Here is a 12526-nt window from a genome sequence, read left to right as displayed (position 1 = left end):
TATAGCCTTTGTACACCTGCTCCACACTGGCAAAAAAGCAGCATTGGCGCTTCCTTTTAGCTAGAGCCTCTAAAGACACCGAGTACTGTGTGAATATAATCAGTATAGTATTGTAGGAAGAATTGAAAGTTCCAGGAAGCTCTGACACACCTATCCATGAAAGACAATATCATTTTAAAACACAATTTCAAAGAAAAGAGAGTAAGTTTGAAAACCATCTAATAGTGGGCTTTAACATTAAAATAATCACTCCTCTCTCTAAACGAATGTTGTTGAATCTAACATGATCATGGAAGTCCTGTGAGCTAAAATCAAGTCTGCCAAACTTTGAACCCAATTTGAGACAGTGAGAAACTTTGTCATTTCAACATTTTCTAAAATTTTGAGGACTCTGGCCTGAAAATAAGACTTTTATCTACTAATATTGTGTCAAAAGACGTATATAAAGACAGGCTATGTCTTTCTGAGACATCAGTTTCTTCTTGTACATTAAAAAATGATAAATAATGGCAGATCCAGACATAACCTTTTTGCAAGGGCCTTTTTTATGTGCCACTGAGAATCTTATATATCCAAATGGAGCTACCTTATACAATGTTTATCTTAAGATTCCTGATAAAACACGCTTGGCGTTTAAATTCATATAGTTTCACTTTTTCACAGTCAGAGGGAATAAATTTATAAGTTAATCTGCATCTTGATGAGGCTCACTCATCCCTGCACTAACACACTGCAACTTTTTAATAGTAACCTGAAAAAGGAAGGGTGATATTGATCGTTTTTATCCTAAGTATAGCAGAAAAATATGAAGCACACCGTGACTGTAGACATTCAGTCTATCTGTAAATAATTGTTTAGTGTGTAACGACTATGAATTCAAGCTGAAACCAGGAATAACTTGTCAAGTTGTAAAGTTATAATACAATCTTAAAAAGTCTGAGATGAAGAAGAAAGAACCTAAGAAACATGTCAAATTTGTACTGAAATATATTTTTATTGAGCATTTATTATAATTCTTAATAAAGTTATTAGTCCCATGCCTGTTTAAGCCTAACGAAGAGATCCATGACAGACCCTTACAAATTGAACAGAAAATGTTTAAATTGAGATGCTCTTAGCTCTTTTTAGGGCAAATACATGAGCAGAGAGCGGGGAAGGAAATTACAGTCCTTCCTTACTTCTTTCCTCCAGCAGATTTACTAATCTACATATTCGATGGTTTAAAATTGTTTAATCAGCTGGACGACCAGGGTGAAAAATTCTGCCGTAATGAGGCACTCGTGTTAGCATCAACTTAAACTCAGACATTTCTACCCTCATTACTTTCTTTAAAGGTGTAGCAAATTAAACTATTTCTGAGTCGTGAGATCCTTATGAAATATGACACAAAAGGATGTTTTACTTTGCTGTTATATAACCAACAAAAGCTTACATGTATTAAAATGTGTCTTGTCTCATCTAGTGCTGTTTTTACTTGTTATAAGATTGAAAAGGCTGTCACTGTCAATTTGTGGGAATACTGTATAATTATGCAGCAGCTCTAGTTTATCTCCACCCATCTGCTCTCCCCGATGAATGTTTCCTTTTATTGTAGGCCTTGACAATAAAAGCCAATTTACTTTGCTTAATTTACTCCTTTCATCTGGCAGGGACTGGCTGCACTTTGTTTCTTGTGTTTTCTCAAAGGAAAATTCTTAAAAACATGTTTGCTGAAAGTTGTTCCCAGTCCTCATCGGCCAGTTGTATAAATAATTAGTATGCCATTAAAAGAACGCTATCAATAATGGCTGCTATTCATAAACTGTAGCAGACTTTCATGCTTTATTGTTGTGATTTACTGTGACTCACTGATTCCTAAAATTAGTTACACTTTATAAATTCTACACTGACTGTGTATATGGCAAGGAATGTTAACTATACCTTACATGCAATACGCCCAATTCCTTTATTTTTGCTGTAGACTAAAAACATTTGGGTTTTACATCAAAAGATAAATATTTCAGCTTTTATTTCCAGGTATTTACGTCTGGATTCAATACAACACTTTGAAGATATCATTACTTGTTTGAACCCTCCCATTTTTCATGTGAGCAAAAGTATTGGAACATATGACTGACAGGTGTGTTTTGTTGCCCAGGTGTGTTCAATGACATTGATCATTCACACAATAAATAGTGCTGAATGTCTATGCTCAGTTTCAGATTTGGGTTTTGCCTGTGCAGACTGTATTTACAGTAAAGGTGTAAATAATATAAAAACCAGAGAGCGGTCTATGGGTGAAAAACAAGCGATTGTGAGGCTGAGAGAAGATGGAAAATCAGTCAGAGCCACTGCAAAAACATTGTCCATAGCCAGTGCAACCACTAGGAATGTCCTGAAGAAGAAAGAAACCACTGGTGTAGTCAGTAACAGTTGTGAACGGGTAGACCAAGGAAAACAGCAGCAGTTGACTACAAAAATATTGTAAGAGCTGTGAAGAAAGACCCCAAAACAACTGTTAGTGACATCAGCAACAACCTCCAGAGGGCAGAAGGGACGGTATCACCATCTACTGATCACAGAAGACTTCATGAACAAAAGTACAGAGGCTACACCAGAAGATGCAAACCACTCATTAGCAAGAAGAACAGGAAGGCCAGGCTAGAATTTGCCCAAAAAGTACAGACAAGCCTTAAAGATTCTGGGACAAAGTTTTATGGACTGATGAGACAAAGATGAACCTTTACTAAAGTGATGGAAGGACTAAAGTTTGTATAAAGAAGGATCTGCTCATGATCCCAAACATACAAGCTCATCTGTAAAACACAGTGGATGTAATGTCATGGCTTGGGCTTGCATGGCTTCTTCTGGATGGGCTCATTAATCTACACTGATGATGTCACACATGATGGTAGCAGCAACATGAACTCAGAAGTCTACAGAAATATTTTGTTAGCCAATTTAAAGAAAGATGCAACCAAATTGATTAGGAGATCCTTCATCATGTGCAAGATAATGACCCAAAACACACCACCAAAGCAACAAAGGAGTTCATCAGGGGCAAAAAGTGGAAGGTTTTAGACTGGCCAAGTCAATCTCCAGACTTAAACCCTATAGAGTATGCATTTTGATAGCTACAAAGGAGACTGAAGGGGATAAACCACCAAAACAAACAACTGAAAGAGGCTGCAGTGAAAGCCGGGAAAGGCATCACAAAAGAAGAATGCAAAAGTTTGGTGATGTCAGTGGGTCACAGGCTTGATGCATTTACTGCAAGCAAAGAATTTACAAATAAATATTAAGTCTTATTCACTTTAACCTGTTTTAATTCTATCAGTTCCAATATTTTTGCTCACCTAAAGATGTGGTTTTCCATTACAAATTAAGCTAACTTCTAAGTGGTGTATCAGATCCAGATGTAAATACCTGGAAATAAAAGCTGAAATGTTGATCTCTTGTCTCATATTTGTCTTTTGATGTCAAACCAAAATGTTTTTAGCCTACGGCAAAATAAAAGAATTTGGCCCACTGTTCCAATACTTTTGGAGGGGATTGTGTGTCTCTATTTTTATTTTGTTTTATTTAGTTCTGTTTGCAGTCTGTATAGTTTTAGTTAGTTTTCATTTTTTGGTAAAGCCAAGTTTTGATTTAGTTTCAGTAAACCAAAATGATTTTCAAACTTTTGATTATTTAGTTTTTGTTAACTATAATACCTTGGGACCAACAGCAGCAGATGACTTGGGATGAACTAATAATGATGGCCATAGCAACCTCTGCCATCAGTGTGTGAATGTGGTGTGAATGGGTAGGTGTGACCTGTAGGGTAAAAGCGCTTTGAGAAGTCAGACATCTGGAAAACCACTATACAAGCACAACTCCATTAAACCACTGAATTCGGTGCCTCTCTGATCTTCCTCCAGACTCTGGGACCTTGATTTTCAAATTAAACCCAAAACTTAGTTCATTTAAAAAAAAGGGTCTTTGGACCACTGAGCAACACTGACGCTTTTCTTGAAAGTTCTCTCAAGGTTTCGGTCATTCCTGTGCATTTTTCACCACACTTTTCTCTTCTAGTCAACTTTCCATAAATATGCCTTGATACTTCACTCTCTGCCCTTTTAGAAATGACCTTCAGTCAGCAGTCTTTCCCATGATTGTGTGTATTGAACCAGGATGAGAGAATAAAGGCTCGGGAAACCTTTGAAAGTATTTTGAGATAATTAGCAGATAAGCGCTTTAATGAGGATGGTGTGACTTTCAAATATATTGGTTACATTTTATCTGAAGGGTAAGAAAAAGACTGACAAGACACCGTCATACTAATGACATTAAACCTGTCATTCACAACTGGGTCATACCCCACTCTCCCCTATTGTTTCCAGTCCTAATGCTAGGCTAAGACCGCTAGCTACAGCCTGACCTCACTGCACGAAGAAACAAAAAAGGATCAAACAACTTTGCATCAAAGGTGACACAACTTATGACAACATTCCTGAATGTTCATAAAACCTCCTTTGTGTGAATCACAGGTAACATGTCAGTCTTATGCGAACCTCTTCAAATAAAGTGTTACCAAAATATCCTATGCTCAGATGCATTGCAGCGTAGGACAGCGTGCAGAGTCTGATATCTATTACAGTTTTGTGATCTTTGCGGTGATACCTCCCTGAATCTACATCGATATACTTTATTTATAAGATACAGAGTGTATATTTGAAAGGAACATTTTCTGGCTTCCTCTACAGCTGAACTGATTCCAGACAACATCACCTTCTCTGGGCCCATCAGAGACCTGCATGCTGCTGCTGCCATCTGCTCTGGGAGCAAACCAGAGAGATGTAATATTGAGTTTGTGAGAGTGAATTTATGCAAGTTTCTGGATTTCTGAAGCAGGTCATGAAATCACAGAAATGAAAAGAGGTGGGAGGCAGCAGCTGTGTGAGTGTGTGTGTGGGGTGTGTGTGTGGTGTGTGTGTGTCTGGGTTGTAGGGAGGTCTAAACAGGTGCCATAAAAACGCAGAGACTTTGTGTCGAGCTCTCAAAAGGAACAGGCAATAACAGAGAGGTTGACTTTTTCCATGCAAAATACTGATCCAGATGTGCTGCTCCACCTTCACTGATGGTCTCCAAGGTCTCTATTCTGTGAAAATCTATAGGCTACTCAAAAATACACATATTTTTTTCCCGTAAGGGCAGATACAATGTGAGGGAAATCAATGTAATACTGTCAAATTTGACGACCACTTCTATTGACTGAAGGCCTTTAATAGACCCCTAATCAGTTTATCCTTGATTTATGATGAACATCTGTGTTAAATGTGTATTCATTCATTTATACAGCTGCACTCAAAACATTGTGAAAAATTCTAACCTCTGGCAATGATTGCAATTATCTCTTAGGGTTTCTCGGCCATAGTGCTGTGACTCTACTGATATAGTGATATATATATATATTTTGCACGTTACATGGTAAAGTTTCACTCTGAAGATTTCTATCCCACTGCATGGCACTCAGGCTGTAGTTCAACCTTTGTCCAGTAGGGGGCCATGTTGAGCTTGTTGAAAGGTTGAGACTCTTCCTAAGGCTGTTATTGGAGATGAATGGAGGTTTAAGAGAACTTCATGAAAGTGACACAAATGCCCTCCTCTACCTTGAAAAAGAAAGCTTCTGCGTCACTATTTAGAGTGTATCATTCACAAATTATCTGTTTATGTTAAAGTAATGACAAGCTTTCCAATTACAGCCCAAAGCTGCCTTATGCCTACCCACAAATCCCTGCTGTCACAACATCAGCTTGAAGCTGTCACTTGTCTACAAACAAGCTAGAAACTTTCTCAATTTCTATTAAAATCACACTACAGCTCAAGATCTGTGCACTCATTGAGATAAACAAAATGAGAATGGAGCCTTAGACACGTCTCAGGTCTCAGAGGACACAAGCTGTCACTATCAGCCAATCAGAGATGAGACACACCTCTGTAATCACTTGAAATAGCAGCAAATAACACACCAGTGTCTGCAGGTCATCAGCCATAAAAAACCCAGACACAGTCACACTCATGCTCTATCATGTCTTTTTTGAGGGCCATAAACCCTGAACTATCTGTGAGGACCAAGAAGAAAAGAAAGCAGATCTATATGTATGTTGGGTGTGAGTACAAGAAAAGAAAATAGATTCCTCTGCTAAGCTTGGAATGCCTTATTTTATAAAAAAATAAATTCACACAAATGGGCATTTTATAAATTAAAGCTTGCTCATCATCCTTATCATTGAGTTCTGTCAATGGAAAATCCAGTCTGTCATTAGTATTCAACAGTTTTCTCTGAGGAAAGCTATCTTCAGATATATGCAGATGAATATTCCAGGCTTAACATCTTATGAAACATGAATTTCTTTGCTCCAATGTAATGTTGAAACCACAGGTAGATGTTTTCATATTTATCAAGACATAAAACACATCTAATAACTTTAATCTTAAAGTGCCATTCATAGGATCAGTTCCCTTAGCCATAATGCACAACAAATACTGAACATAACCTCAAACATTATAACAGTAATTATAGACTAGGTGTGTGGTGGCCAGGTAACAGCTGTCACTACTCTGATTTCATTTGGGTGTGCTTAAGAACAAGTCAGGGCGTTCCTGCATGAGCACCACATCTCACACTCTAAGAATCTTGAGAATAAAGGGATCGCCTACTTCTACTGCACACATCTTTCAGCCAAAGGACAGGAAAATGAATTATATAGAGCTGCATTTACCTTGTTTAGCAGATATACAAGGGTGCAATAAGAAAATCGTGAATAAGTTCTACACTTTTCAACTTTTTATGAATATGTTTTGCTACAGCCTCTAATAACAGCCTGCCTTTTCAGCAGTGACCCTCTGTGGCTTATCCTCCTTGTGAAGGGTGCCAGTAATAGTCTTCTGGACATTTGTGAAGTCAGCAGTCTTCCCCATGATTGTGGTTGTGCATACTAAAACAGAATAAGAATACAAACTTTCCACATAATTTAAATACTTTGAGATGGTGAATTTGGTGTGTAAAGTATACCTCTGGTGCAAACTGTGTCAGTACTGGGGAGCCGTACCAGAGAACTGTGACCTAGCAACAGAGTTACAGTGTGCTAGGAGCAGACAACCAGGGTGCTCTGTGGAAATAAGGTGGATGTCATGCTTCCTGTTGAAAGTTGTTCCATGCCATCAAGTTAAAAAATACATTTTTAATGTGGAAAAGAAACATATTGATGAACCATGCAAAAGAAAATCAGAACCTGTCAGATACCATGCCTTAAAGTGTGTTATTCAGTTAAATGTTTTTCTGCCATCTTCCAAACAAACCAATTTTATTTCATGGATTAATGTGGCAAATAAAAAAACTAAGGGTGATTTCTGTTTTCTCACCCCTTGAAGATTTAGGATAATGTGGATAACTGCTTCAGTTGGAATGCGTCTTTGTATGGTATGCTCACATATACACATGCACATATCTCATTCAGCTGAAGGATATGCTTTCATGTAAAATCACATCGTGTTTGTGCTCTTTGGTGCTATTCCACCTAGACTGCTGGTGGCACAGCTTTGATGAGTTCAGGCTGATGTGACCATGAAAAGATGAAGAGACATAAATGACAGCCTACGGAGGAACACAGGGGAGGATCAAATCTCACATCAACAACGGCCTGGTGTTTCAGGGAGAGAGAGAGAGAGAGAGAGAGAGAGAGAGAGAGAGAGAGAGAGAGAGGATGTTAACCGTTCTGCTGCAAGGCTTTCCTGAACAGAGGAATACAGCACCGACCTGAATTTATTCCATCAGTGATGCTTTATGCTCAGCGAGACAGATCCTGAGTGCTTCTTTAGTGATGGACACTAGAAGAACGCTGTTGAAGATGCTATCTGACTGGACATCAGACAACATACAAGTGAAAAATACAGACGTTTCAACATTTTTTTCCCCTTTGGACCCATGAGAAAAGGTCTCTGTCTCTCTCTGCATATAAAGGTTACTAAGATATTAATCTCTGGTCTTTTTACTCAGGGATGAAGTCTGCCGGAGCCTCTGAAAGCATCTGACAACTCTAAAGACCGTTTGATAAACTGGATGGTTTAAGAGGAAGTTAACATTCTGGAGTTTATTTCACCAGGTGCCTCTTCTGCTGCATATTCCTCCATCTTTTTTAAAATCAATTCAGCACACATCCACCAAGTCTATCCCTGGAATTTAATTAAGAGTTCAAAGAACCCGACATCTTGTTTTTGCACTGCAGACACCTCCTTGTCCATTTATCTGCAGAAACTGAGATTTATTAACAACACCCTTTTTATGGTGGACACTTGATACAAGATGACTAACAACTAGAGTTTGATTGATATGATACCTGATGCTTTTGATGTTCCAGAGAAGGTTGCTAATACCCTTTATTGTGTGGTGTAATGATTTTTCTTTTATGTGTATTTTTATGACTTTAGAGCAGGCAGCAGAACAATTGCTCCTCCGGGGTTTTGTAATGTCTGATCTGTTTCTTTCCAGAGGACCCAAAGCTGTGGTCTGTAATTTATTATTAGTAGTAGAAAACAGACTAGACAGAGACACATGATGACGTTGTAAAACATGATTAAACTTATTGGATGTAATGAGGATGCAAATTGCCTGGCTTTGGAGTCCATGGATGGACATTTCAGCTAAACCTAAATCAAATATGAGATTGCTAGGAGCTATCAGCTTATAATAACACAACTGAACCATGTCAGTCCTTTACCCAAACAGCATATCATTCAGTCTGTGATGTGAATATTAAGTTAACATTTATAAATCACATTTGCAGACTGCAGTGGATCTGCATGAAGAAACTGACCAATGTGGTTAGAGCAGACTGACTTACTGCAAAAGCTCAAATCTAATAACAATAATCATACTTTTTGAATCCACACTGACCATTCACCATTACTTTCACTCTATTAGTCAGGGGAATGTGCCTTTAAATAAGTACAATGAGATTGATTTGACAAGATATTAGAGAAACATTAGCTGTTATTTGAGAGTTTTCAGTTTCGGTCCATTAAAATGGAAAACAGTACTGATTACATCTTTTATTTGCTTTTGTTTTGAAAAATTACAGATAATTGAACCATAAAAGATGTCTGTGGGGTGTTCATACATTTATGCAGTGGTAGCTACCACACTTTTGGATGGAATTTAACATCTTAATGGATATAATGAATGTGGTGGTTTGCGAATCCTTTTTGACCCACAGTCATGGACAAAAGTATTGACTTCCCTGGAATTTTTCCAGAAAATACACCATTTCTCCCGGAAATTGTTGCAAGTACAAATGTTTCTGGGTTACACATATTTATTTCATTGATGTGCATTGGAACAACACAAAAAAACAGAAGAAAAAAGCCAAAATGGACATAATTTTACACAAAACTCAAAATTATTGGCACTCTTTTAAAAATATGGGCAAAACATTTTATTTCAAGCATGTGATGCTCTTTTAAACTCGCCTTTGGCAAGTAACAGGTACTGGCAATATACAAATCACACCTGAAGCCAGTTAGAATATGACTATGGCAGGAGACCGAGGAGAACCCCACTGCTGACAAAGAGACATAAAAAGCCGCACTGGAGTTAGCTAAAATTGACCTGAGAAAGCCTCAATTCTTCTGGGAGAACATTTTGAGGACAGATGAGACTAAGAGCTTTTTGGAAAAGCACGTCATTCTACGGTTTACAGAAAACAGAGTGAGGCCTACAAAGAAAAGAACACAGTACCTACAGTCAAACAGAGGTTCAAAGATGTTTTGGGGTTATTTTGCTGCCTCTGGCACTGGGTACCTTGGATCTAAATCCCATTGAACACCTATGGAGAGATCTCAAAACTGCTGTTGCAAGAAGGCGCCTTTCAAATCTGAGAGACCTGGAGCAGTTTGCAAAAGAAGAGTGGTCCAAAATTCCAGTTGAGAGGTGTAAGAAGCTTGTTGATGGTGATAGGAAACGATTGGTTTCAGTTATTTTTCACAAGGGTGTGCAACAAAATGTTTAGTTCAGGGCGCCAACAATTTTGTCTGGCACATTTTTTGAGTTTTGTGTAAAATTATGTCAATTTTGTCTTTTTTCTTCTGATTTTTTTTGTGCTGTTTTAATGCACATAAAGGAAATAAACATGTGTATACCAAAACATTTGTAATTGTAACAATTTCTGGGAGAAATTATGTATTTTCTGGAAAAATTCTAGGGGTGCCAATACTTTCGTCCATGACTGTATAGCATGAAGACAAGATATTTAATCAAGGCCACCCATGAGGGGAGATAAAGGGGAGAGTTTCCTGGGCCCCGTTTAGGGCCCATGGCATGGGTAGCTTGCACATCTGTGAAGGCACCATTAGGAGATACTGAGAAGCACATACAGGTTTTTGGAGCAACATATTGCTTCCATTCAGATGTCTGTTTCAGAGATGTTCCTGCTTATTTCAGTGAGACAGTGCCAAGGCCATCCAAATCTTAATCAAGGGGGCAACTGGACTTGAGTTAGGTTCTTAAAGACGTTTTGCCTCTCCTCTAAAAGGTCTCTTCAGTTCTACTGAACTGAGACTGGCCTTCATGCAGTCCAGACCCGTCTCCAATTTAAAACATATGAAACATTGTGAAGTGTAAAAATAGCAATGAAAAGCCAGCATGTTGAGCAATGTAAGATATACATCAAGCAAAAATGAAAAAGAATTCTTCTTTCAGCAAAAAAAGCAAAATGTGTCTTCAGTCAGATGCTCACAGAGTGATGCTATAAGGGTAAAATGCTCCTGTCCCAACTTTTTTGGAATTAACTGTAGGCATCAAATTCAGAAAGGCTCTATTTTTAAAAACATCAATAAAATTAATCAGATTAATATTCAATATCTTTTTTGTTCTGTATTCAGCTAAATATAGGTTGAAAAGAATTGGCAAAACCTTTTTTACTGTTTTTATTAACATTTTACACAGTGTCCCAACTTTTCTGGAACAAAGTTTGTATACTTAAACAAAAAGGTATATCAGATAAGATTTACTTCTGTGTATGAACACTTTAAGAGAGGACCTTTCTCAGGTTTGGCTGCATTAAAGTGGTATACATTTTGCTAGAGCATAAAGAGGATATTCTGTGCTGTAACTTGAAGTGACAGGTGTAGCTTCCAGGTGGTGGGATCAAAAGAAATGTCCTTGAAGAATACGTGCAAAGAACTGCATTTACTGTGTCTCAGTTATTGACTGTAGTTTTAAAGTCTATTTATAAAGACTTTGTCTTCTCATTCGCTCCTGCCACAGTAAATCTGCAACAAGGATGAACAGTTCATACAACCCTACAGAATCATCACCTATCCTCTCTGAAGGCTGAATTTATTCTCACTCATGACCACTTGGTGTCAGTGTTATACACTGGGACAGCTTTTGTGGACTCCTCTGACATTTGGAGTCCTTCACGCTAATCTCTCCTGCAGTTAACACCTCTGAAGCATTTACAGATAAGTCCAAATTGCTCTCTTCATTTTTAAAAAGTTTTCTTGCAGCCGGATACAGGTGAGAAAATTCACCCTTTAAAGATAAGCGTGATGGCTTGTGCCACTTTCTACTGATATTTTAGAAATTTATTCCAGGCAGCGTGCGTGTTAGCTTGGTTTAAATTGACATTACCCATTAAAATAAGAGTATCAAGGTGTCATTGTGCTAAATGGAGGGATTTTGGCTCTGCAGGCTGTGCATGAATGCTGTTTAAAAATGGAGTTTGGCATTTTTTTCTTATGACCTTGGAAGCAGATGTCATACAATCTCCTCTCAAGGCCAACTTTCCTGCTTGATCTTGAGCTTTTGACTGGCCTCAGTCAGAAAACGAGGTCTGATTTTTTTCTGAAATGATCTTCAAGCAAATAACCCTGACTAAAAAAAAGTAAGTGGACCTTGAAAATGATGTTTAGTCAGCAGGTTTTTTCTGTTTCTAAATGGCATTCTTAAGGTTTTACAAGAATTCAACAGATCTCAATCAGTCAGCACTCCCTTTAAAATAGTGACGTAACTTCAATATTAGAACCAATCCTCTCTGACCTGATGTCACATTAATACATCTTCAGGAAGCAACTGCCAAGATTTCAGGGCTTTTGCAGTCACAGAAGCAATAAAGGAATTTGAGGCAAAGGCTCCAGTTATGATTTGCTGGTCATTTTTAGTGCCTTACCAAAAACCTGAGAAAGGAGCACAGATTTGTGAGTAAGATGTCATGTCTAGAACCGCATTATTACCTGTATTCATATTGATATGTATATTTATTTTGGTCGAAAAATCATAACAGTTGTAAGATGATAGCTTTAAAGATTACAACACAGCAAATTTATTCCACCTCTTCAGTCTTTAAATGAACTTTTTGAGAGGGATCTGGCTGCAGACTTTACATTTCTGACAGCCACTCTCAAAAACAGTTTACAGTCATGGACGAAAGTATTGGCACTCCTGGAATTTTTCCAGAAAAAACATAATTTCTTCCAGAAATTGTTGCAATTACAAATGTTTCTGGTA

The sequence above is a fragment of the Cheilinus undulatus genome, linkage group 4 (genome assembly GCF_018320785.1).
Source record: "Cheilinus undulatus linkage group 4, ASM1832078v1, whole genome shotgun sequence".
Classification (NCBI taxonomy): Eukaryota; Metazoa; Chordata; class Actinopteri; order Labriformes; family Labridae; genus Cheilinus; species Cheilinus undulatus.
This window is presented reverse-complemented; position numbering follows the sequence as displayed.